This window comes from Sus scrofa, chromosome 13 (genome assembly GCF_000003025.6).
Source record: "Sus scrofa isolate TJ Tabasco breed Duroc chromosome 13, Sscrofa11.1, whole genome shotgun sequence".
Taxonomy (NCBI): domain Eukaryota; kingdom Metazoa; phylum Chordata; class Mammalia; order Artiodactyla; family Suidae; genus Sus; species Sus scrofa.
In genome coordinates this window covers 141,722,988-141,750,400 of record NC_010455.5, presented here as the reverse complement: position 1 = coordinate 141,750,400, position 27,413 = coordinate 141,722,988, and the positions used below count along the sequence as shown (strand labels likewise).

At 36.3% G+C, this 27,413-nt stretch overlaps 2 long non-coding RNA genes across 2 annotated transcripts in view; both read right to left on the bottom strand.

Annotated features, from left to right (window-relative positions):
- LOC110256420 overlaps positions 1 to 27,413 on the bottom strand; it is a 479,854-nt gene that overhangs the window by 138,948 nt on the left and 313,493 nt on the right. The window lies entirely within an intron of this gene.
- LOC110256421 overlaps positions 1 to 27,413 on the bottom strand; it is a 40,783-nt gene that overhangs the window by 6,002 nt on the left and 7,368 nt on the right. The window contains exon 2 of the long non-coding RNA XR_002337891.1: positions 914 to 1,003. This is a non-coding gene — a long non-coding RNA (uncharacterized LOC110256421). The remainder of the gene's footprint in view (positions 1 to 913; positions 1,004 to 27,413) is intronic.

Genomic DNA, 27,413 nt, shown 5'->3' with positions numbered 1-27,413 from the left:
CCTTCTTTACTCTAAGATTTGGAGGAAAAATGTTGTCAAATAACTAGCTGGAATTTTTAAACATTTCTTTTGTCTCTTCCTGGGCCTTCTTATCCTTATCTACAACTTCTAGTCTCTAACATTTCTATTCATGTTTCTATATCTTTATCCTTGCCTGCCACCCATTAAGGTTACTACTTAATCTAAACTTCCCACTCACTGATTCATTTTCAACTGTATCCATCCTATTATCTCAGCTATTGTGTTCTTGATTTCCACTACTACTGTTTTCAGACCTAATATTCCTGCTCAATTCTTGGTATGAATTTTTCTGCTCCACATCCTCCTCTAGCTCATTGAGCATATTATTTTGCTTATTATAAATTCTTAATTCATCAGTTCCAGTAATGCCCATATTGTATAGTCTATTTTCTTTCTTTATTATAGTTCAATTTCTCAATTGCCTGGTTATTTTGGTCAGTGGACTCATGTTCCCCTGAGTAGATCATCTCCCATATCATGGGATGTGTAGGGGAAAAGACCACAATACAGTCCCTAGTTTGTGTACTTCTGGGTGAGTCACAGAAAAACTGAAGGGTTGAGCCCTGGGAAAGATGCCATCACAGGTGGAATTTCCTGTTTCATTTCATGGAAATTTTTGGCAACTAATTAATTAATTAATTTATTTATTTATTTGGGCTTTTTAGGGCCACACTCAAGGCATATGGAAGTTCCCAAGCTAGCTGCAGCCACATTTGTTGCCACATTTGCCAGTGAGGGATCCATTTTTTAACCACTAGAATAAAGCATCACTTGCAAGGGGCAGCTTCTTTAGTGATTATCCATTCACCCTGGGAATTTGGAAGATAATGGGATACAGGAGGAAACACCTGAGAGTAGCTAGTCAGCCAGTCACTGGGCAGTAGTTACTTACCCCAGCAGTCCTTTTTATTGTTGGATATTACTTTCCAACACCAGGTAGCCTTAGCTGAGATCACAGAATCCGCAAAGACTGCCTAACTCACTGTGGAGGAAAAGCATGAACAGCATTTAAAAACTACTCTCAGCCATCTTCTACTGCCCTCTACTCCAGGCTGCTGAGAACCATTCCCCCCAAATTTCAAAATTTATTATGTTTCTGTTCATTCTCAGATTTGAGCTGCCCTCTAAACTCTTTATGGTTGACTTTAGAGAAGGAGCTAATGGCTCATGCTACATCATTTTTTTTTCAGAAGCCAGAATCTGAAATGTAGTTTATCTATGTTCAATGAAAAATAAAATGCATTTTTTTGCAGCAGATTTCTTCATATTATGCCAGGGTGTACCCATCTCCAACTCCAGGGTTCAATCTACTTTCCTATTTTAAGTTATCTTTGGGAAAAATCTCAGAAATGTTAGTTTCAGCGGTCAGCAGAATAATCCTTTGTTACAAATCCCACCAGTCTGTCCAACAAAGAATGCGATTCACTGGTCTGTGACTCTTGGTCTCCAGGGAACACTTCTCACTCATGGCTGGGAGTTTCCTTGGCAGTCACAGGGCAGAGTGGTGTGTTTATGGCAGCTTGCATATTTATGCCAATGACTCCACAATTTCACCCCTGAGTTCCTTTAAAACTCTCTTGACACATCATTAGCAGAAGAGGACCTAGGGGATCCAAGAGATGCTGGGATAACAGAACAGGGAAGGAGAGAACAGAACCCTAACCAAGCACCAGGATCTGGACAAAGTCATGAGTCAGATTTGCAATAGGTCTCAAGTGTGTAATTTATACAGAGCAGAGGAAGAGATTCTAAAGTCTGAAAGGTCAATATCTGTGCTCATGGGGAGACAGTGTGTAACTAGGAACATGGACATTATGGAGGAAATAGGAACAGGACACACACAGCAGAGAGGATAGCTGGGTTTCTACTAGGATGCCTCAACAGTTGACCAGCTGCCTTCATGTTCCACTCCCCTGGGTATGATCCAGTCTGCACTGAACCTGGCCAGGGGGAGTCATTTGCAAATAAGCTGCCATGCTAGACAGTGAGTCTAAGGGTAGGTGGAGCAAAGGCATTTTCCTGACAAACCAAAACCAAAACAAAACAAAACAAAAAAAAACTAGGATGGATGATATGAGCCCAAGTTATTTGTCTTCATCTAGATTTTCAATTACCTATAGAACAGACCTAGCATTTCCTGGCATTTTGATCTAGTATCTCTGATCTGTCTTTGTTAAGAGATAATTTGGGAGTGGAGATTCCTTTAACGTCTTCCTCAGAAAATTCCCAAGCAAAGAATTCATATATTCTCCTGTACCTCTCTTTCGTTCCCAAATGCAAACTTCACACATCCCTTGTCGAGTGTTTTGCTTTCTGGTTTCCTGCTTTTAGTATGCTTAAAGAAATTATTATTGGCATGAGAGAATCTTATAGGTTTTTCTTGAATTTTTTTGATTTGCCTAATGTTTACTATGCCCTTGACCAGCTGCAATTCTGAGACACCCTGGTTTCATCTCTTAACTGATTCCCCCCTTTCTGCAAAGATAATTTTCCTCATTGTAGGGCTCCTTTTCAAAAACTTGACTTTCAAGCTTACTGTGATTTATGGGCTTTCAATTTCTTTTTCCTTTCATGGTATCCTTAACATCTTATTTTGTCAATTTTCAATCTCTGAATTTCCACTGGATGATGAATGTCTTTTTGCTTGCTTATTTTATTTTCCTCATAAGATCACCATGTTACATTTTGGTGCTGCTTCTTATTTTCCTTACAGATAAATAAGGTACAAATTTGTGTTCCCTACAGAGAACCAAGCCACTTTAGAGATCTTTGCAAATTTTAAGATGGCCCATTCTAGGAGGTCGACAGAATTCATCTACATACTTTGCTTCTGCTACGGATTTCATCTGGTCTGGCACCTTTTGGATGGATACTTGAAGTCATTCTATTTAATGAATTGGCCTATCTCAGTTTCTACCTTATAGGAGGTATATGGTGTACTGGTTTTAATTTTTGTCACTTTGCTGTGTTAAGTTTGCTGGTCAAGCCTTACATACATATTGCCTCCTCTGATCCTATTAATCATCCTGCTGTTGCCAGATTTCTTATCCTGGAAGCCCCACATTCCTTAACTGAGCCATCACTATGTGTCAGCCATATGCCAGGTCCAGGGACAACCTGGTGGTCATTAAGAAAGAAAGAATCAAGCTCTTATAAAGCTGAGACTTCTTCAAGGTTTTCCACCACTGCCAAACAAAACATTTATAATTTTCGCAGATGAATTTTTAGATCATAAAGAGCCTTCTTATTTTAAAATTATCTTTGTCATTTGATGTTGGCAATAAAAATCTTCATTTTCTTCGATTACGATACTTTCTAATGAGTCTGAGTGGGAAACTCAGAGTCTGGAGACTCTGAGTGGGAGTAGGAGATGTAGAGGCCTGGTCAATTCTTACGAGACATTCTTTTGTGCTATACTACAGTTTTTACTGAGGTTTTAGTTAAAAAAAAAAACTGTCTTCTGACTTCTGGCTCACAATCATGATAACCTGTGAGGCAGCCTCTCCCCCTAAAAATATCTATGAAAACCCTAAAAGGTGGAAATGATAACACTGAAAAAGAATGACAGTTAAAAGGTGATCTGGGAGTTCTCACAATGGCACAATGGGTTAAGAATCCGATTGCAGTGTCTCAGTCACTGTTGAGGTGTGGGTTCAATCCCTGGCACTGAACAGTGAGTTGAAGCATCTAGTGTTGCTGCAGAAGTGGCTTGAATTTAGTCCCTGTCCTGGGAACTTCCATATGCCATGGGTGTGGCCATCCAAAAAAAAAAAAAAAAGAAGAAGAAGAAAAAAAATATCTGGATCTAAGAGAAACCTCTGCTAACTACCCAGGCTTTATCTCTATTTCCACAGAGCTGCCTCATCTGCTTACACAAAACACAGTGCACTTCATTCCTCCCTCACTTTCATACTCTGACTCAGAACACCTCTTCTATGTGGGCAATGCCCTTTTAATCGAATAGAATTCTCCTTATCCTACCCTAATATGAATATCCTATTTTTTCTTCATGACACTCTGAGAAGACAAATATCTCAAAGCCTTGATAACCTCAGTAAGAGCCAACTTATACAGGAGCCTATTCTGTGCAAAACATGGTTCTGAGCACTTCACATGTTATTTCTCTGAATACTCACAACTATCCTATGAGGGTATTATTCCCATTTAACAGATGGAAAAAAAACAAGGAACAGAGGTTCTCTGTCTCAAGGTTACTTACAAAGGAAGAGGCAAGGCCAGGATATAATAAGCATTCTAGCTCTAAGTACTTTAGTGTAAACTAGGACAACATAGAAATTACATGTCCAGAGGCTCTGAGCCTAAGTTAATTGACCCTGCTATTGATCATAATTCCTGCCTATATTGTTCATGAAAGACAATATGCTGATGCTATTATACATGACGATGTGTCAGAGTCAAATTTTCAAGAGAAGAGGAAGAATGCATATGAAAAAGTGCTCAGAAGATGGAGAGAATAGAGCTGAACTTTCTTTTCCGATTTAAGTAAATGCTCTTCTCTTGTATTCCTTTTGCCAGATCAGTTTGATAACACCTTTTGGGTCCATTCTTCTTATAAGAATCATGAGTGGTTATTTCTACTGCTGTTTCAACTTTTATTCAACCTGGGGAAGGTTATTTACCCTCTTTAAATCTCAAGTTTCCATTCGTGTTTCTTCTTAAGTATTTAAATAATCATAGTTTGAATTATTATTTTTATTAACTATCATGGTTATTATTAGTAATTTTTTTATACCTTTGACCAAAAGCTCTTTGTGAACATCTTTATGTCTTTACTGAATAGCACTGTAATCGCTACTTTGCAGGTAACCAATACATGTTGAAGGAACATTAAACTTAATGACCAAACTATAAATTTGCTAAAAACTATCTCAGACACATAGAGTTAGCACGAGCGTTGACTACCCAAAAGATGATACATCTGATGATACAAGCCTTCTTTCCTTTCCACAAAAATCTGTGCCCAAGGGACCATTACATGATAGCACTATGCCCTTGAAAAGAGACAGGGAAGAAAAATTTACCCAAAGTTGACTTGAAAACTTCATCACATGTATTACGTCTATAGTGATTTAAATTGTTTAATATTCAATATAGGAAAGAGTACTTCAGTTCCCATGTACCACACTGAAATTCTAGGCTAATTTCTGAGTGTTTCCAGGAGCAGATATTGTATCAAGAGAAGCAAAAGCACAGATGTTCAGCACCTCTGAGAAACAAAAATCTGTGGCATTCATGGTATCTGAGAGGAAAACCAGACAAGTGAATTAATTTATCTTTTCCCTTCAAAACTGAAGTAATAGCACATCCCATAAACTTTCACAGCATTTATATGCAGTTGACTTTTTTTTAAGGGCAAGAAAAAAAAGAATTGTTTCCCCAGAGACTGGACACTATCAGTTACAAAAACAGATGTTCAGAGTAATAGAATGTATTGTGGTGGAGCCGGGTGTTTGCCAAAAGGAGAGTCACCCGTATTATTTTAAATAAATTATGTTTTATGCATTTGTAATACATGGGACATTAAATAATGCAAAGCCCAAGACAAGGCATTATTTACCCTAGTTTATGGATGATATTGGGTTCCAGTTCCATAATGGTCCAAATGTTTTGTCAAATGAATGCTTTAGCAGTTTTGGGAGCTAAATATTGGTCTCTCCAAACAAGGTTTGTCAGCAATCAGCCAACACATGAATCAATACTTGCCTAGAGAAGAGCAGAGTTAAATGTAAGGATGAAAAAATAAGTACTGGAAGATAGGGAGAAAGGAAGCATAAAAATACTGGGTATAAAATTTATTGGATGCAGAGTTCCTATCGTGGCACAGCAGAAACAAATCAGACTGGGAACCATGAGGTTGTGGGTTCAGTTCCTGGCTTCACTCAGTGGGTTAAGGATCCGATGTTACCATGAACTGTAGTGTAGGTCACAGAGGCAGCTCAGATCCTTTGTTGCTGTGACTGGTATAGGCTAGCAGCTGTAGCTCTGATTCAACCCCTAGCCTGGGAACCTCTATATGCTGCAGGTGCAGCCCTTAAAAAAAAGAAAAATTATTGGATGCTGCAAAAGCTGTACTTTAAAGGAAATTGATACCTACAAATATCCCTATTTTTTAAAAAAGAAAAATATCTCAAATTAATAACATAATCTTTCACTGTAAGAAACCAGAAAAAAAAAAGCACAAAGAACCTAAAGAAAGTGAAAAGAATGAAACAGTTATGATTAGAGCAAACACTAATGAAACAGAGAAAAATAATAGAGAAAGGAAATAAAAACAGAAGTTGATTTTTTTTTTCAGGGCCATATATATGGCACATGGAAGTTCCCAGGCTAGGAGTCAAATTGGAGCTGCAGCTGCTGGCCTGCACCAGAGCCCACAACAATGCAAGAGTCAAGCCATTTCTATGACCTATACCACAGCTCATGGCCTAAACCACAGCTCATAGCAATGCTAGATACTTAACCCACTGAGCAAGGCCAAGGATTGAACCTGCAAATTCATGGATACTAGTCAGGCTTGTTACTGCTGAGCCACAACATGAACTCCTAGAAGTTGATTCTTAAAAAGATCAACAAAACTGACAAGTCTATAGCTAGAATTACAAAGTAAAAAGAGAGAAAGAGAAAAGAAAGAACAGATATAGCTACTGACATTATAGAAATAAAAAGGATAATAAAGGCATGGAATAAACAACTACATACCAATAAATTAACTTACATGAAATGGAAATTTTCCTAAAAATATAAAAACTACTGAAACTGACCTAAAAGGAAGTGGACAATCTGAATACACCTATTGTAAGTAAAGAGATTTATTTAGTAACTTTAAAAAAAAGTCCCACCAGAGAACAAGTCCACTTTAGAAGGCTTTACAGGTAAAAACTACCAAACTTCAAAAAAAAAAAAAAAAAAAAAACCTTAATACCAATTTTCACAAACTCCTCCAGAAAAAAATAAAACAAAACAAAACACTTCTTACTTATTTCATGAAGTAAGTATTGTCTTTACAAAGCCAGACAAAGAAATTATAAGAGGAGTTCCTGTCATGGCTCAGTGGTAACGAAGTGGACCTAACATCCATGAGGATGTGGGTTAAATACCTGGCCTCACTCAGTGGGATAAGGATCCAGCATTGCCTCAAGCTGTGGTGTAGGCTGCAGATTCAGCTCGGATCCCACATTGCTGTGGCTGTGGCACAGGCCAGCTGCTGCAACTTCAATTTAACCCCTAGCCTAAGAACTTCCATATGCTGCAAGTACTACCCTAAAAAATAAAATAAAGTAAAATAAAATAAAACCAAAAAAAAATAACAGAAATGATAGAACAATATCCCTATGAATATAGGTACAAGTTTCTCAATAACAGAATTTAACATTAAACAGAATTTTAAACTGCTCATAAGTGAAAACTGTGAAAAATTATATGCTAACCAAATGGACAATATAGAAGAAATAGATTTCTAGAAAAATACAACCCATCAAAACTGAATCATAAAGAAATTAAAAAATCTAAACAGACATAACAAATAATGATATTAAATAAGTAAGAATAATAATAAAAACTCATAACAAAAGCAATCCCAGGATCAATTGGTTTCACTGGAAAATCTACCAAATATTTAAAGAAAAAGCAACACCGATCCTTTTCAAATTTTTCTATAAAAATGAAGAAGAAGCACTTCCATACTCATTCTACGAAGCCAGGATAATCTTGATACAAAAATCAAAGATACCACAAGAAAACTATAGACCAATATACCTGATGAATACTGACACAAAAATCATCAAGAAAATACTAGGAAACCAAAGTAAATAACACATTAAAACGATTATACAACATGCCAAAGTAGGATTTATTTATGGAATACAAATATGGTTCAGTATAAAATATGTTCATGTAATACACACCACATTAAAAGAATAGAGGATAAAAACCACACAATCATCACAATTGATGAACAAAAAGCATTTCACAAAATTCAACACCCTTTTGTGATTAAAATACACAATAAACTATAAATAAAAGGAAATTACCTCAACATAACAAAGGCAATGTATGAAAAGCCCACAGCTAATTTCATATTGAATGATGAAAACCTGAGCCCTTTCCCTCTAATATTAAGAACGAGGCAAGGATACCCACTCCTGCCATTTCTATTCAAAACAGTAATAGAAGTATTATCCAGAGAAATTAAGCACAAAAAAAAACCTCCAAATAGAAAAGGAATAAATAAAATTTTCTGTTTATAGGTGACATGATCTTACACACAGAAAACCAAAACAGGATTCCACAAAATACTTTTAAAATTAATTAACAAATCGTGTAGAGTTGCAGGATACAAGTCAACACCTAAAAATCAGTTGTGCTTCTATACACTAACTATAAACAACTGAAAAAGGCAAATTATAAGAACAATTCCACTTACAACAGTCTTAAAAAAATAAAAATAAAATATTCAGGAATAAATTTAACCAAGGTGGCAAAAGGCATCTACACTGAAAGCTGCAAAACACTGATGAAAGAAATTAAACATGATACAAATAAATGGAAAGACACGCAGTATTCACAGACTGGAAGACTTAATATTGTTAAAATGCCCATACCCTACTTGAAGAAATCTACAGATTCAATACAATCTCTATCAAAACCCAGGAATTTCCACTAACAATCCACTTTAAAAACAGGTAAATCTTCCATTTGTTTATTATTTTTTTAAAATTTCTATTGCCTTGGGAGACTAACCTAAGAAAACATTTATATGGCTTACATCAGAGAAATTGTTTTGCCTATGTTTCACGGTGTCATGTCTTATGTTTTTAAGCCATTTAAGCCATTTTGACTTTATATTTGTGCATGGTGTGAGGGTGTGTTCTAGTTTCATTGACTTACCTGCAGCTGTCTAGTATTCCCAGCATCACTTAAGAGACTGTCTTTTCCCATTTTATATTCTTGCCTGCTTTGTCAAAAATTGATTGACCATAGGTGTCTTGGTTTATTTCTGGGATCTCTATTCTTTTCCATTGATCCATATGTCTGTTTTTGTACCAATACCACACTGTTTTGATAACCAGTTTTGTAATATTATCTAACGTCTGGGAGAGTTATGCCTCCTGCCATGCTTTTTCCCCCCTAAGGATTGCTTTGGCAATTTTGCATCTTTAGTGGTTCCATATAAATTTTAGGATTATTTCTCCTACTTCTGTGAAAAATATCATGGGTAATTTGATAATTAAATCTGCAGATTACTCTGGGTGGTACGACTATTTTAATATTAATTCTTCCAATCCAGGAACATGGAATATCTTGCCATTTCTTTGAATCTTCTTTAATTTCCTTAATTAGTGTTTTTATAGTTCTCAGCATTTAAGTCTTTCACCTCCTTTTGTCAGGTTTACTCCTAGACATTTTATTTTTGGGGGTGTTATTTTAAAAGGCATTTTTTTATTCCTTTTCTAAAATTCCATTTTTAGTATACAGAAATACAACCAATTTCTGAATGTTAACTTATATCTTGCTACTTTGATGAATTCATTGATCAGATTGAGTAGTTTTTGTGTTGAGTCCGTAGCATTTTCTATACATAGTATCACATTATCTGCATATAGAGACAACCACCATGGAAAAAAGTTTGGATGTTCCTCCGAAAACTTAATATAGAACTATCATGTTATCTCCACATAGCGAAAACCACTATGGAAATATATAACTATCATATGATCCATCAATCCCACTCCTGGGGATATATCTGGGGAAAACTATAATTTAGAAAGATATATGCAGCCCTGTGTTCACTGCAGCACTATTCACAATAGCCAAGACATGGAAGCAACCTAAATGTCCATTGACATGTTAATGGATTAAGGAGAGGTGGTATATACACACAATGAAATACCACTCAGCTATAAATGGACAAAATAATGTCATTTGCAGCAACATGGCTGCAATTAGAGATTCTCACATTAAGTGAAGTCAGAAAAAGAAGACAAATACTGTATGATATCGCTTATATGTGGAATCTAAAATATGGCACAAATGAACCTATCTATAAAAGAGAAATGGACTGACAGACATAGAGCGAAGACTTGTGGTTACCAAGGGGGAAGGGGAAGGGAGTGGGATGGACTGGGAGTTTTGGGTTAGGAGATACAAACTATTACATTTAGAATGGATAAGTAAGGTCCTACCCTATAGTACAGGGAACTATATTCAATCTCTTGGTACAGATTATGATGGAAGATAATTTAAGAAAAGGAATGTATGTATGCATGACTGGGTCACTTTGTTGTACAGAAGATATTGGCACAACAATGTAAATCAACTATATTTTAATAAAAAAATTTAAAAGAAACAAAAATAGATGATATAATTTTTTTTTAAATGTGGGGAAAAAATGGGTAAAGGACTTAAACAGATATTCCTCCAAGGAAGATATATAAATAGCCAACAAACATATGAAAAGATGCTCAGCATCATTAATTATCAAAGAAAAATAAGTCAAAATCACAATGAAATAGCACTTCACATTTGTTTAAAAAAAAAGGGAAAATAAGCATTGGCAAGGATGTAGAGACATTGGAACACTTAAACACTTATGCACTGTTGGTGGGATTGTAAAATGGTGACGATACTAGGAAAAATATTATAGAGGTTGCTTAAAAAGTTAAAAACAGAATTACCATATGATCCCACCTCTGGGTATGTATCCAAAAACACTGAAAATAAGATCTCAAAGAGAAGTTCAAATCACCCATGTTCACTGCAGCATTATTCATAGTAGCCAAGAGGTGGAACCAATCCAACCGTTCTCAACAGAAGAATGAATCAAGAAAATGTGGTATATCACAGAACAGTATTCAGCCTTAAGAAAGAAAATCCTGCCCTGATATATGCTGCAACAGAGATGAAGAGGGAAGACACTATGCTAAGGGAAATATTTCACCAGTCACAAAAAAGACAAAGACTGTATGATTCCACTTACATGAGGTGTCTAAAATAGACTTTAGAGACAGGATGCATAATATGATTGCCAGGAACTTGGAGGAGGAAGGAAAGGATAATTGTTCAGTGGATACTGATATTCAGTTTTTCAAGATGAAAAAGTTACAGTGATCTGTTACACGACAATATGCATGTTTTTAACATTACTATACTAGTCACTTAAGATAGTTTTTTTTTTTTTCAAGTATTAAGATGAAACTTGCATGAGTGTCAGAAGAAAATGTTGTACACCATGTGAAGCATTCATTTTACTCTCAGAAACCATGACTATAAGGACAAGTCAGGGGAGGTCTATCACCAGAAATGCTTAGCAATGTTCCAGTAGCAGGAGTTGTAACTAGGTTAGTTATAGCTAATTGCAAAAATAGCGTAACAGCTCAGTTCAATGACTTCTAGTTGTTTATGGGTTCATTTTGGAAATTCTGCACTACCAATACTTTAGTTGGATGGACAATTTATTGCATGGGAAAACAAAGACATGAGTGATTCTGAGTCAAACAGATACAGAACGAGCAGTTTAAATGTGAAAAAAAGATGGGGAATACTTTTAATTGATCTATTTCCCTCATATTTTCCTTATTTATGCATTCCTAATGATTGGTAAAACAGACTCTCTCATCAAGCATCAAGTGTCAAATTACAAATAATAAGAAAAATTTAAAGAATTAAACAACATGACAAAGTGGGATTTATTATAGGAATGTACAGTTAGTTTAATATCCCAAAATCAGTCAATGTAATACACCACATTAATAGAATAAAGGACAAAAAACACATGACCATATCAATATATTCAGGAAAAGCTTTTGACAAAATCCAATATCATTTCATGATTAAAAACACTCAGTAAACTAGGAGTGTAAGGAAACTTCTTCAATGTGCTAGAGTGTCTATGAAAAACCCATTGCTGATAACCATACTTCATGTTAAAAAAAAAGAACATTCCTGCCTATGACCAGGAACAAATCAAGGATATCCATTTTCACCACTTCTATTTGAGGTTGTACTAGAGGTTCAAACAAAAGCAATTAAACAAGAAAAATAAATAGCATATATCCAGATTAAAACAAAAGGAGCAAAATCCTCTTTCTCTGAAGATAGCGGGACCTTGTATTAAAAAACCCCCAAGGAAGACATACACACACACACACACACACACACACACACACACACACACAGATAATCACTCCACATGAAAAAATATCCTCAATATGGTTGGAGAATGTAAGATGAATATACAAAAACCCATTCCATTCCTATACACTAGTCCTGTGCAATAAAGAATTTGGTTGGCTTTATCCCCAATTTCTGAGAGATAACCTCTACATCCTTGAAATTTTCCCAAGTGATAGGAGACCATCAGCTGGTTCCTGACAGTTTATGTTAATGAAGCATCTCACAGTGGGCCCCTTAACAGTTTAACTCTCAAGATGACTTAAAATGAGAACTGGCTATGACAGAAATTAACCATACAATTAGAGGGCTGAGGCTTTGAGTCATGTGATATTAACCCAACTTTGGGAAAATAAAAAGATATTAGCGATTTACTTCAGCCACGGCAAATGATTCCATCAATAGTGCCCAGGTAATGAAACCCCAATTAAAAACTCTGGGCACCAATCTCAGGTGAGCATCCCTAGTTAGCAACACTCTACATATTGCCACACACTGATGTGCTGGTAAGTTGATATGTCCAGACTCCCAGTGGAAAGCAGTGAAGCTTTGCATTATGGACCCTCCTGAACCTTGTTCAATATGTCTATTCTTTGGCGGGGTGGGGGGGGGGGTCTGATTTGCATTCTTTGAATATAATAAAGTTATAATGAGTACAGTACTTCTCTGAGTTCTGAATCATTCTAGCAAATTAGCAAACCTAAAGGAGAAATAGAAATCTTGCCGTTTGTAGCTAGGGCAGCCTGGGGACCACCAAACTTGCAGTTGATGTCTGAGGTGAGAGAAGTCTTAACATGTGAAACTTGGCTCAACTCTTGAGTAGTTGGTAGCAGAAATCACTGGAATTAGTACTGAACAATCCAAAAATGAAACATGAAAGAAACAATTCCATTTACGAGATCATCAAACATAATAAACTACTCATGAATAAATTCACTGAATGATAAGATTCTAAATAAATAGAATGATAGCCCATATTCATGAATAGGAAGATTTTAAATGCTAGGATGGAAATATACTTCAAATTTGTCTACGGATTCAATGCAGTCCTTGTCAAAATCTCAGTTGCTTTTTTTCAGAAATTGACAAACTTATCCTAAAATTTATGTGAAAATGCCAGTGATCTAGAATATTCAAAAACAATATTGGAAAGAAGGACAAAGGTAAATTTATCTCTCAATTTCAAACCTTAGTACAGAGCTAAATTAATCAAGACTGAGCAGTACTGGCATAAACCCCAGCATATAGAAGAACAGGAAAAAAATTCAGAGTCCAGTAATAAACCTTTACATTTATAGTCAATCGATTTTTACCATTGGTGCAAAGACAATAAAATGGAAATCAATACTATTCTCAACAAATGGTGTTGAGACATATATGTACATGCAAAAGAATAATATCAGATTCCTACCATAAAAGATATGCAGAAATTAACTTAAAGTAGATAATAGACAAAAATGTAAGAACTAAAACTACAAAGAACTTAGAAAAAATAGTAAACTCTTGTGATCTTATGTTAGACAATAGTTTCTTAGATAAAATACCAAAAGCTTAAGCAACAAAAGAAAAAAATGGAAAGAATTTGACATCCTCTTATTTATACGAAGTTTTTTTTCTTCAAATGATACCACGAAGAAACAAAAAATTGCACATAGAATGAGAAAAATATTTGTAAATCGTATATCTGTTAAATGGTTGATATTCATATAATATACTAGGAACTCTTATAATTCAATGGTAGGGGGATAATAAAATGGACAATCAGGGACATTTTTTTTTCTTTTTAGGGCAGCACCTGTGGCATATGGAAGTTCCCTGACTAGGGGCTGAATCAGAGCTGCAGCTGCTGGCCTATGCCACTGCCACAGCAATGCCAGATCCAAGCCACATGTGCAACCTATGCTGCAGCTTGCAGCAATGCCAGATCCTAACCCACTGAGTGAGGCCAGGAATCGAACTCACATCCTCATGGATGCTAGTTGGGTTCTTAATCTGCTGAGGCATAATGGGAACTCCTGGGTCAAGCACTGAATAAATATTTTCCCCAAATAAGACATACAAATGGCCAATTAATACATGAGAAGATGTGCAATATCATTAGTGTCGAGGAAAATGCAAATGAAAACAACAAGGAGGTAACACACATATTTGGGTAACTAAAATAAAAATACAGATAATAACGAGCGCTGGTGAGAAGGTAAAGAAATTAAACACTATACACTGTTGGTAGAAATGTTAAATGGTACAGCTCTTTTGCAAAATATTCAGAAGGTCCTCAAAAAGTTAAACATAGAGTTACCATATGATTATATTCCTAGGTACATACTGAACAGAAATAAAAACACACATCCACAAAAAAAAATACCCTTGTGTAAAGATGTTCATGAGATCATGATTTATCATAATCAAAAAGTATATTCAACCCTAATGTCCATTAACTGAATACTGGGTAAACAAAATATGGTTTAGCTATATAAGGGAATATTACTTGGCAATAAAGAGGAAGGAAGTACTGTTTGATGATTCAGCACAAATGAACCTTGAAAACATTATACTAAGTGAAGAAGTCTATCACAAGGACACAGATTGTATAAATACATTTATATGAAAAGTACAAAATAGGCAAATTTACAGTGACAAAGTAAATTAGTGGTTTCCACAGACTAAATGGAAGGAGAACTGGGGAGTGACTGCTAATGGATGTGGGGCTTCTTTTTGAAGTGATGAAAATATGCTAAAACAGTTTTTAAAAACAGTTGAGGGTGATAATTGTTTAACTCTAAATATACTTAAACCACTAAAGTATACATTTTAAAAAGTAAATTTTATAGTTTGTGAAGAATATTCTAATAAAACTATTACATAAAAAAATGTACTGTTAAAGAAAAGAGAACCCACCTAAGGAGAAAAAAAATAATATTTTTCAAAGGTAAGAAATAAAACTAAATTTGCAACTGAATGCCACTGGTTATTTTTCATTTATAATTTAAGATGTAAAGAAAGAAATCTACTGTGAATATCTAATAAATAAGTTGTTAGAAAAATGAAAGGAGACTAGAATTTTGGAGGGTTATTTCAGGTTTTCCATCTGTTTCAGATACATAGCCTTTGTCTCTTTCATTTCTCATGGAAGTTTATTATTAATAGCCTCTTTCTGAAATTAAAACCACATTGAAAAATAAAGAATTAGATTCTGACATTGATCAAAATGGATTGACCTGTCATCAATAAGTACTTCAAGCTGGAATTTAGTAAAAATATCTCAATTACCTTTCTTATAACCTAATAAATGTGGTGCTTTGTGATTTTTTTAAAAAAGAAAAAGACATGTCTCTTAGCAGATTAGTTTTGAAAAATTCTGCTCTTTTTTCCCCAATACTGTCAGGCACTACCCACAGTTTTGAAACATTTAAAAAATGTGAGCTTCAAGGAAATCAAGAAGGATGAAGGTGGATAAAAATAATATTTACTTGCTGTTTTTTCAAATCATCTTCATCATCATTTTCAACTTGATTTTCCTTAGAATTCCTAGCTCTGGGTTAGTACAACCAGAAGAAAGCTCTAACAATGTTAAATTATTTTACACATGTAAAACAAAAGAGAATAAAGTAAGTATTTTTCCATAAAAGGGAATGAACTCCATATAAGTTGCAGTCTGAGGAATGAGGAAAAGTGAAGCCATCATCCCCGCTACGACCCCCCACATTACTGGCTCAAATATTTTCCATATCCTGGCAGATAAGGAATTGGGAGGCAAATAGTGATAATTACAATTGAATACCTGACTGAGCTTAGGTACTCCTTGCTCACAGAGGTTAAGTTCTTCCTGGAATACCATCAGAAAGAGGAAGGAGAAGAGGAAAATGATGATGCTATAAATAATAGACATGTAATGGCAATCAAATCAGCTGGCACTTTGTTCCATTCTCTTATGCAAAAATGTTTTTATTTTTTGTTTGTTTGTTGATTTCACAATTTTTGTCTTAACAGTAACATATTATTTTCTTTTCTGTGAAAACAAATTCTTAAATGGTAGGGAAAATGTGTAATTTGGTAGACAAAACAGAAACTAGGGGAAAGTATCAAACCATTCCCAAACTTTCCACATGCTTATAATTAGTTCCTAACTACTTTGAAGATTCTGTGTCTTTTTCTCTATAGCGAAGATGTAGATAATACTCTAACGTATTATGAGTGGAAAGTTTTTGTATTTATATTGTTTTATATTTGCTGGACTAATCAAGGTATTATGTCAAATCCACGTTGGTGATAAAATTCCTATGGTAAAAAAAAAATGAAAGAATAGGAAAAACCAAAAACAAAAACAAAAAGCTACAAGCATTGACCTACCTTACTATTTTTTTTTAAATAGTATAAAATCTACATAATCAAAACAGTGTGTTTCTGATACATGAATAAACAAAGAGACCTGTGGAATACTTAGCTTTGAAATAAACCCAAGTACCTATGAAAATGTAGGATATCATACAGGTAGCATCCTTATGGAGCAAAAATAATTATTTAATAAATTGTTCTGGAGCAAATGCTTAGCTATTTGGGAGAAGATAAAATTACACCCATATGTCACACCATACATTAGAATAAAATTTAACTGGACCAGGGACATACATGATATAAATTAAACCATACACATACTAAAAGAAATCATAGCTGAATTCCACTTAATTTCTGTGTAGGTATAGACTGTATAATTAAGATTCAAAATCCAGAGGCAATTTTGTTTTGTTTTGTTTTTTTATTTTCCAGAGGCAATTTTTAAAAAGATAAACTTGACTATTAAAAAAATATATCTGATAGGCATATGAATGACAAAATGCCATAAGCAAAATAAAAGACAGGTGAAAAACTGAAAGAAAATCTTGGAGTTCCCGTCGTGGAGCAGTGGTTAACGAATCCGACTAGGAACCATGAGGTTGCAGGTTCAGTCCCTGGCGTTGCTCAGTGGGTTAAGGATCTGGCGTTGTGTAAGCTGTGGTGTAGGTTGCAAACACGGCTTGGATCCCGCATTCCTGTGGCTCTGGCGTAGGCTGGTGGCTACAGCTCCAATTAGACCCCTAGCCTGGGAACCTCCATATGCAGTGGGAGCAACCCAAGAATGGCAAAAAGACAAAAAGAAAAAGAAAGAAAAAAAAAAAAGAAAATCTTTGTAACACATATCACAGATGTATATAACAAGTACCTAAGGAACTCTAATGATGCCTCTAAGATGATAAATTTGGCATTTTATCCAATTTTTTGTACTTTAAACCTTATTGAAATAACTAACCTTTTTACTATCATCATAAATGTTCCAAACAAAACAGACAAAGGGACCTATTCAGGTGATTCTATGGAGATTCCCACAGTTCTGTTTCATCCTGCCTGCTTATACACTTTTAAAGTTATTTGATTCCCCTATTTCTAAGGCTTTCTGGGGGTCTAGAATATAAAACATGTGGTTCCTGTGCTTTTGTTTTCTATGCCCATCTATTTTCTATCATCTGAAATTTATTTCTATTTCCTCTTCTGTACTTATTGTTCATGTGAGTTTCCACTTTTTTTATTCCTCAAACATAACTTTATTGGAGCTTTGGAGGCAGTGGAGATAAGCAAAAAATTCAGGTTTATTTATTTTCCCCCAACTTTGCAGAGGAATAATCGACAAATGTAGCATATATTTAAAGTATACAATGTGAGGATGTGATATAATTATGGAATGATTACAGAGTTACATTTATATGTTATGGCCTCAGAGACAGTGAGAGTACTTCAACCAGGTGACCAGCAGAAGGAATTTTAAGCCAAGGGGATTCAACTGCCTTCTTGTTTTGTTTTTTGGGTATTTTTGTTTGTTTGTTTGTTTTTGTTTTTTTCTGTTTTTTTTTTTTTTTTTTTTTTTGATAGGCAATTTAGCAGATGCTGCCAGTAATTTTATTTTTTCTTAATCAATTTCAGCTCTTGATGTGGCCTCCTCTTTTTCTTCTGGAGTAGGATGTCTCTTTTAAGGTTTCTAGTCCATTTGGGTGAAGATAGCTCAGCCTTTAGTTGTGAATTTTGTTGTTTTTAGGAAAGAAGTTGAGCTCCAGTCCTTCTATTCTGCCATCTTAATCCCATCTCCTCAACTGCCTTCTTGATATGAAAGAGTAGAGCTTAGTGATTCAGAGCATGGCCTAACTTACAATGTAACCTCTGAGCCTGAGATGCCTCAGAATGAAAATGGATATAATAAGTTATCTACCTGTTAAAGTTCTTTTGATGGCTAAATTACTTAATGCCTATAAAAGCACTTAGGACAGTGGCAGTCACAAAATCATTCAATACTTCTTAGTTTTTATTACCATTACCACAAAGCCCCGAACCCAGCAGTTATGTCTATCTTCAACCAATCCTATGGTAGAAACCTTAGGTAGTATCATGAGATATACTGTCATACAAAGTAAATCTACATCTTACTAAACTCAAATGAAATGCATACTTAAATTGCATTCATTGACTTGCTGATCAACATGTGTAGGGGTTTCTGTCACTGATGTAAAGTTTTAAACACTCCGACCATCTCAACTAGTTTTATTTGGTGCCTAATTTTCCCATATCCACAGTTATACACTTAATTAACAGCAATGGAGAGAAAGATATAAAGTCATGTTTCTTCCATTTAATTTGTTTCTAATCGGTTTGCTATGTATCTATCATCCATGCAAAGCAATGAGTTGGTTATACTGGAGGATAGAAAGATTTACAATAATGATTGTCTTCTAGGATTACATATGGGATGATATCATGATAGATGAAAACTGTATTTCAGAAAAGATTTAAGTAACAGTTCATGGATAAAATAGAAAAGATGGTTAAGGGTAATAATGGATTATTGAAATATAATTGGAAAGCTGAGTCCTAATACTTCTATTGAAATCATTCCTGAATTATTTAAATAAATCAATTAATATTAGGGACAAGTTTGCCATGAAATGAATGGAACTTTAGAATTCAGGGACCCTCATTTACACGGACTCTATGAGGGGTTCTAACATATGTTCACATGGTCAGGTTTATATAAGATTTGCAAAAGTAAGATGCTTTAAAGACGGTCTCTTTAAACACTGACTTCCTTTCATCACAGGTCCCCTTGGGGCAGGTGGCACCGGAGTGCCTATGAGCATTTGGGGACTCCTTCAAAGGAGAATTTCAGTGGAGAATGCATTTTATTTGGGTTTAGTAGGACATATTATGTGGTTCACCATCAGTGCTGGTATAGGAACAGATTCCAAAACGCCTACAACTCTCACCACATGAACCCCCTCTGTGCGGTGAGGTCCTGTGTATAGTATGAACATGCCCTCCAGCTCTCAGAACTGGATTTTATTAGGATAATGGTGAGGAAAAGGTTTGAAATGTCTGCAGACATTTCTTCCAGTCATCAGTGGGGTAAAATTATAAGCATTCAACTTCCACAGAGTCTAGTCAAAATAATACCACCCGTCAGGGATATACTCAATAATGCAGTATATACAATGACAGATAAATCACAAATTTTTAAAGGAGAATTGGACACAAAATTAAATTTATCAGAATGATTTTGTGTATTGGCCACACACCTGTCCTTCAAAGAGCCAGGACACCAGAAGATGAAGCTGTCTGCTGTATGTATCACAAGATATTGGGCATGGATCTTAGCACATCTCATGCAACTTGCACTGATGCAGTCTAGCAGGTTCAGACACATCTGAGCAAAACTGCCACTAAAGCTACAAAACACCCTGAAGAAAGAAGTGTTCCAGTGACAGAAACCCCCATACATGCTGATCAGTAAGTCAATGAACACTATTTAAGAGTAATTTGATTACACAATTATGTAGCTCAATACATAATGTAGTCACAATTTTTAAATGCATTTGATTGGCTTTTGTGTATTCCTTGATTTCAGATTAATTTTACATTTTTATAGTTATTGATTGTACCAAAACTAAAAGTATTATAGAGGTGTGTGGGACAGTTAATTAATAAAGATTTTGTGCTATTTTGTGCATGTATGAGATGTTTTTTTAGACAGCTTTTTTGTCGTTTTTTGTCTTTTGTCTTTTTAGGGCTGCGCCACAGCATATGGAGGTTCCCAGGCTAGCGGTCCAATCAGAGCTGTTGCTGCCAGCCTATGCCAGAGCCACAGCAACGCCAGATCCAAGTTGCGCCTGCAAACTACACCACACCTCACAGCAACGCAGGATCCTTAACCCACTGAGAGAGACCAGGGATCAAACCCGCAACCTCATGGTTCCTAGTCAGATTCATTTCTACTGCACCATGACAGGAACTCTCAGACAGCTTTTTAAAATTTGCAAATTTTGTGACTTTTTTCATTTTCTAAATCTATACCCACTTTCACATATATTTGTCTATTTATAATTTTGTATTGTTTTTAAAGAGGGATTCATGAATAGTGCATATTGGAACCTACAGCATAAGTTCCTGGTGAGGTTGACAATATTTTGTATAGGCACAGCCCTTCGTGTAATGCCTATCACAGAAAGAGTTCTCAATAAGTCCTGGCTCTCGTTGTTTAAAAGTAACCAGCAGGATGCCTGACACATAGCAGGGTCTAAGACCTATCTTATTCCTTTCTTCACCACTTGGAAAAACCCACCTAACTGCTGTGGAACCCAGTGGCTTCACTCAAATACCATGATCAAAAAATAAAATTAAAAGATGTAACCAATATCCTATTATTTACTCAACATCTTGCATTTTTTTCATTTTTAAAAGTTTTCCCCTTTCTTTTCTCTATCTATACTAATTCTAATATTCCCTTTATTATTTTTTAAAATGCTAATATTATTTCTGTTTATTTTCTTCTATACTGTTTAAATTTTTATTTTTTATTTCTGAATTATGCTTTTATTTCCCCATATACACCTTTTATTTCTTCTCCATATGGGATACTTGGGTTATCTTTTGTAGTCTTTTTATCTTTCACTCCAACTCTTTCATATCTGCCCTTCCTTCCCCCACCTTGTATGTAATACCCCCATATCCCACACCATTAATATCGCAATTTCTAACATCTTCAGCTGTACTGTTTCATTGAAACAACCTGTAGGCAAAGCTAATTGCTTTGGGAATTGCTAATCCCTAACGCCAATGGGAAACTTTGGAATCTCCTATTAGTCTCAAGACTGAAATCCTACCTCAATCAGAGATAATTATTATACTAAGCAAGAGAATTTCAATAGTCTTCTCAAATTGATCCCCGAGATGCCACCTGCAATGCTGCTGCCTCATTCAGCTTTAGCCACTTTCAATTAACTGAAGAGCATAGAGCACTCCCAAGGGACTAGGAGCAAACAAAATCCAAATTACAAACAAGCAGAGATATCTGAAGCAATTAAGCCTTTGGTGGCTTAACTCCAGGGTGCCCAAAAGTCTTATTCAAGGCCAAGGACCCAATTGGGTAGGTACTATATTAAATCAGTCCAATCCCAGGAAGCAGCTAACACCTGATAAACTCAGACTCTATAGATATTACATAATCTGTAGAAGAAAGAAATGGGGGGGACCCCAAATTCATATTCTGATTCGGCACTTTCTTTAGGCCAGTTCTACAAGGTAATGTCCAAATCTGTTCTGTAGTTCACTTTGCAAACTTGACCTCATTTACTTCTTAGCACAATACAATACTACACTGTAAAACTGTTATATAATTCCTTAAGACATGATCAGATAATCTAGGCCAAGTAGCTCTTTCAATGAATTATGCCAGCAGAACTCAGGAGTTGTCATTCGTGCAATCTGGCAAACTTAAAGAAGGGCCAGTGGGGAGAGGCGGGAGGTGGGGTACAGGAGGAGAGCTAAAAAGTTGGAAAAACTAACCAGAAAAGAAAGCAAGGAAGTGTGTGTGTGTGAGTGGTTCAAGTAACAGAGTGACTCTATAAAAACAGTCCCCAGAGTAGATCCCCATAGCGGTGCCTATCTGATGATGGGGTCAGGGAAGCATTTCAAAGGTGCTTATGTTTCGACTCAGCACTGGATTACACAAGTCCCTGCCAAGATTCTTCTGGGGAGAGGCAGAGACTAAGCCCCAGTTCCTCCCTCACTGATTCCCCTCACTCTTCCCCCTCCCCTCCCAGTGTTATCATTAGTGGAGCAGCACAGAAGGAGAGTTCTGGAACTGAAGAGGCTTATCTGTAATAGCAGCTTATCTAAGCCTCGCAGTAAACCTTGAATTTAAAACTAAAGGAATTCTAGCCCTCCTGCCATTTCTCTTTTTTTCAAAGCTATTCCAATTTCTTAGGAATTTTCTTTTCCCATTTTATGCACTCTGATCAATCAAGCCAGCAATAAATGCATGTTCAGGCCCGAGTGTGCTCCAGAAACCATGCAAAGCCTTGGGACACAAAGATAGACAAGATACTCTCCCTGATGCCAAAGCATATCATTGTTGAGAACCAAAAGGGCTTGACACCAACTGGTACATGTTGAATTACAGTGCAGATGAATAGGCTCTGAGTTCAAAGGACAAAGAAATGAAGGGCCTAGTAGCTAGACCCTTGAGGCGGATGCAGAAAATGATACATTTAATAGATGGAGTGGGGTGGAGTTCCTGTTGTAGCTCAGCGGGTAAAGAACCCACACACTCTCTGTGAGGATGCGGGTTCGATCCCTGGCCTTGTTCAATCAGTTAAAGATTTGGTGTTGCCACAAGCTGAAGCATAGGTTGCAGATGTAGCTCAGATTTGGTGTTGCCCTGGCTCTGTAGTATAGGCCTGCAGCTGCAGCTCTGATTTGTCTGATTTGACCCTAAGCCTGAGAAATTCTATATGCCACAGATATGGGAAAAAAAAAAAAAAAAAAAAGAAAGATGGCGTTGGGGAGGACAAGCAGCCAGAAAAAGCTCATGGCGTGAGCAAAACCAATTAAAAAATAAGACTGACCTCTGGAAGGAGTAAACCAGCCTGGTGTGAGGAAATTCCAAGGTGCTGATGGAAAATAAAAGGAAAAATTCAACCCAGCCTCTGGAAACCCTTAGCCGTCAGTCTAAAGAATTTGGACCTTATTTTACTGGATGTAGGAAAACAACTAAGTATTTAAGGAAGGACAAACCTGCTTAGCTGTTTGTTAATGAATACATAAAGGCACAAAAAAGACAAAAAATGTTGTCTGTCCTATCAGTAAACAGTGAAGGTTGTCCATCCTCAAGCCATCAGCCACTGCAGCTGCCCCTGATGGTGTGCCCAGAGGGGAATTCAGAATGGAGGAAAACAGGATACCAGCCCTGGATACTTATGGTGAATATCAAAGAAATAATTTCAACGAACCCAGACTCTTGCATCTTCCTATACATAGAAAAGCATGAAAATCATTAACTTAAAAATGTCTGGTTTTTTGTGATTAGCGTGATCTTTTGATGTTTGACCATGGTTTTCTTCTCAGGAAAAACAAAAACAAAAACTCCCATATATACTGGATCCTCCTCGACTTCTTTGGAACAGTTCCTCAGAGGTTATTTCCTGAACTATAGTTCTCAATTAGTTCCCAAATAAAATATGACTCTCAACTTTTGGGTTGTGTTTTTTTTTTTTTTTTCAATCGATAGTATGCAATGGGAAGATATTTATTAATGTTTTATTTATTCCCTACCTTCCTTCTGCAAAAGATTTGAGCCTTATAAAACAGAAATCTATACTATCTGAAAAAGCAAGTAGATAAGAATAGAATAGGTAACTTTTAAGAGCAGTACAATAAATTAAATTTATTAGATAGTAATTCTTATTCTCAAGTCAAAATAATTTCAAATGTAATGAGGATATGAGAATAAGCAGATAAATGAATGCTTTAGAACAGAGCACAAGTAATTATTATACATATTAAATATATAACAAATACATTGAGTGTATTCTACACGTGTAAATATATTTGCACTGATACATTTATAACATCTTTATAGATAAATTATAGGAAGATAATCACAACAACCATCACAAAGCTCAATATACCTGGGTTTACTATCCTCACTCGTCCTGCAGGAACCTGAATTATAGAATTATCAGCAAGTGTCTTACATGCTCTTTATGAATTAGTCCACTGAGCTAAAATATAGCATGCGTTATGGACGCCCTTTTATTTCAAGCCCAATGATGGTATAGTAGCCACAGATAATAGTGACATATGCCAAAGCTACCATGATGGCCTTCACCCAATTCTGTCGGCCTTAGGGCAGACAAAGTGATGAGGGCATGCTGTCTGCATGGAGGGCCTTGGTATGCATCCTACTAAAGGCATCAGTACTGCCTACAATCACTGCAGACAGCCCTAGCACATCTGTTTCTGGAACACTGCAATGAATGAGCTACAAAGACCATAGTGAAAAAGCCCTTGGATTTCATTCTTCCATTTACTGTAGCCCAACCAAAAGATAATCTGAGAGACACACTCGTACGCAGAATTGCCTTTTCTTTTTAACGACTGGGTCATTGTCCTTGAATACTGGGGTCTCTTCTCTCTTTTCCTTTAGAATTTAATGGTTAATTAAGAATTTAATGATTGCTCTCTCATGTGACAGTGCCTTGGTAGCTCTACCTGCAGGACTCATGGAAGCCCAGACACAGCTCAGACTTAAGCTGAGACCTTGCTATATATCAAAGGAAAGCTGGACCAAAGAAGTATACACATTTCAAAATTCCAAAACTAGAGGAGGGTGACTTGATAAGTTTGAGGAACATAAACAGTCATTAAGCAAATGTTAACAGACGTTTGCACAGGGATATAAATTTTCTGCCACATTCTCTCCTCTTTCCTAATGTGTTAAAAACAAGATAACAGACCCAAAGTGGAGTTGCTTAAGCTAGGTCCCACATCAGCAAACCAAGACTTACAGTTTCAGCAAACCCAGAAATGGAATCTTAAGCTAGTCAATCAGAAATCACCTGGTCAGCACCAGTTAGGTGATCTGCCTGATGAACCTTGCCATGCCCTAAAGCAAAGTTGCTTTGCAATAATCAACCCACTTTCAGCCAGTACAATTTCCTTGTTCCTATCCCTCTGCCTAATAGTCTTGAATTTTGTACAGCTTCTCAGAGCTTCTTCCTGTCAGATCATTTAAATTTTTTTCCTCAAATAAACTTAAAATTTTTTTTTAATATGCTCACGTTTATCTTTTAACAGTTCTAGTGTCAGAAAAGGAAACTGAAGAAGTCACTGAAGGCCCCAGAGCAACAAGGAGCCAGGCATAGGTACCTATTGGACCCTTGAGCTCACTACTTGCTCCCTGCATTCTCACTTCTGGAGGTCACTCATGGGTCAGTCCCTCTCAAAACCTAGCACCACAGATTTTGCATCATGAACTTTCAGACTTTATTTGAGCATTTATTATTCCAGACTGGATCCAGAAACCTGCTAGATTCAGACTGGGTCTGGGATGGACAGGGTCCAAGGTTGGTCTGGGTCTAACTCAAGCTAGAAGGTTCCAGTGTGAGGACTTGAGGGAATAAAATTTTGTTACAAGGGTGAATAAGCAGATTAATTTACCAAAGGTAATTTCAATTATAGTGGCCACAGTGGAGAACTTTTAACCTAGATAAACTTATCTATGTAGGAGGGGCGCTGGAGGAGAAAAAAGAAAAAAAAAAAGGTGTCTCAGTCAAGCACTCATCATATAGAGTGATGGGAAAATTATTTTTCCTCCTCTACAGGTTGTCATGACCAGAATGAAACCCACTGTGACACCCCACTCACTCCAGAGGCTGCAGATACAAAGAATCTTGGGAAAACTGGTAGAAGCTAGCCAAGAGTGAGAATTCTTACCAAAGTCAGGTCTGCTACATCTTTATCTATAGTGCCTGATTGAAAGAGGTAGGTAAAATTTCACATCCCTTCTTTTTCAAATTCAGATTGGCAGGAAAAACATGTATAAGAATTAGGTCTTTGAATTGTGACTCATGAATTTGCTTTCAGGTCCTCACTGGTTGTTGATCCTTTCTCTTCCAGAGACAGCTATTGCCTTCTTGCTTCTCTTGCTTTGTGTCCAAAGAACTGGCTTGACAACTATCCAGTTGGGGACCCCCAAATATGACCAGAAAGAAATATAAACTGCATCTCATTTACGCCTAGATTTGGCTGGATAGAAATATGGTTTGCATTCCATTTGTGGCCAGGGTCCCACCAACTGTTGACAGCTCTCAGAGGAATTGTTAAAGCCTCTTTTTGCTTGTCTTTGAAAGTAGCTCTGGCTCTTGGGAGGATAGTATTTTTGTACCCTCTTTTGGGATGCTTCCCGTGTCCAAGGGGTTGTTCAATACCACAGGAATATTTATTGTCTAGCCCAGGGTAAACCTGACATGATACTTGGAAGGATTTTTTTTTTTTAATATCTCTATGGTCAAAAGTTGGACAAACTGGAAGTTGATATAAAGACTATGTTAGGAATTCATATTTTAAGCCTTCTCTCCTAAGCTAAAATGAAATTATGTGGGGAGGGGGAGACAAAAAAAAAAACAAATAAACAAACCATTGTAAAGCTTTTGGGGAAGGATTTACTAAAGCATTTCAAGGACATGCATCTCTACATCTAGAACATAAGACTCTTGGTTTCCATTTTAGTTGAAAAGGTCCCTGATATAAAAAAGCAAATTGAAGATAATGTAGTTGAATGAGAGGAGCAGCTTCCATATCCTTCATATTGCACTCAGTTGAGGAATTTAAAAAAAAAATGCCCTTGTATTACAAATCTAGTGTTTACAAGAGCAGAAATGTGGCTAGAAAAACAATGCAGAGCCCACCAAAACTCTTTCCACTAACCCCCAAATCTCCCCTATTCATCTCAAAAGACTTGTAGACAATGTAAAAGATCTGGACTTTGGAAACACAAGTTCTTCTTGGTGGAAATTGCATTCTCGTTCTGTGCCTTTTGAGATTAAATATCATTCTCTTCTGTGCCTTGAGATTAAATATTCTACCCAATCCTCTCCAGGAATCAAGGTAATCCTTATAAGGAAAAAAAGAAAAAAACAAAACACTATTTTGAAAATTTAGACTTACGAAAAATCTTTATTTTGGGGGGGGGGGGCATACCTGTGGCATATGGAAGTTCCCAGGCTATGGGTCAAATCGGAGCTATAGCTACCGGCCTATGCCACAGCAACACTGGATCCGAACCATGTATGCAACCTACACCACAGCTCATGGCAATGCCAGATCCTTAACCCATTGAGTGAGGC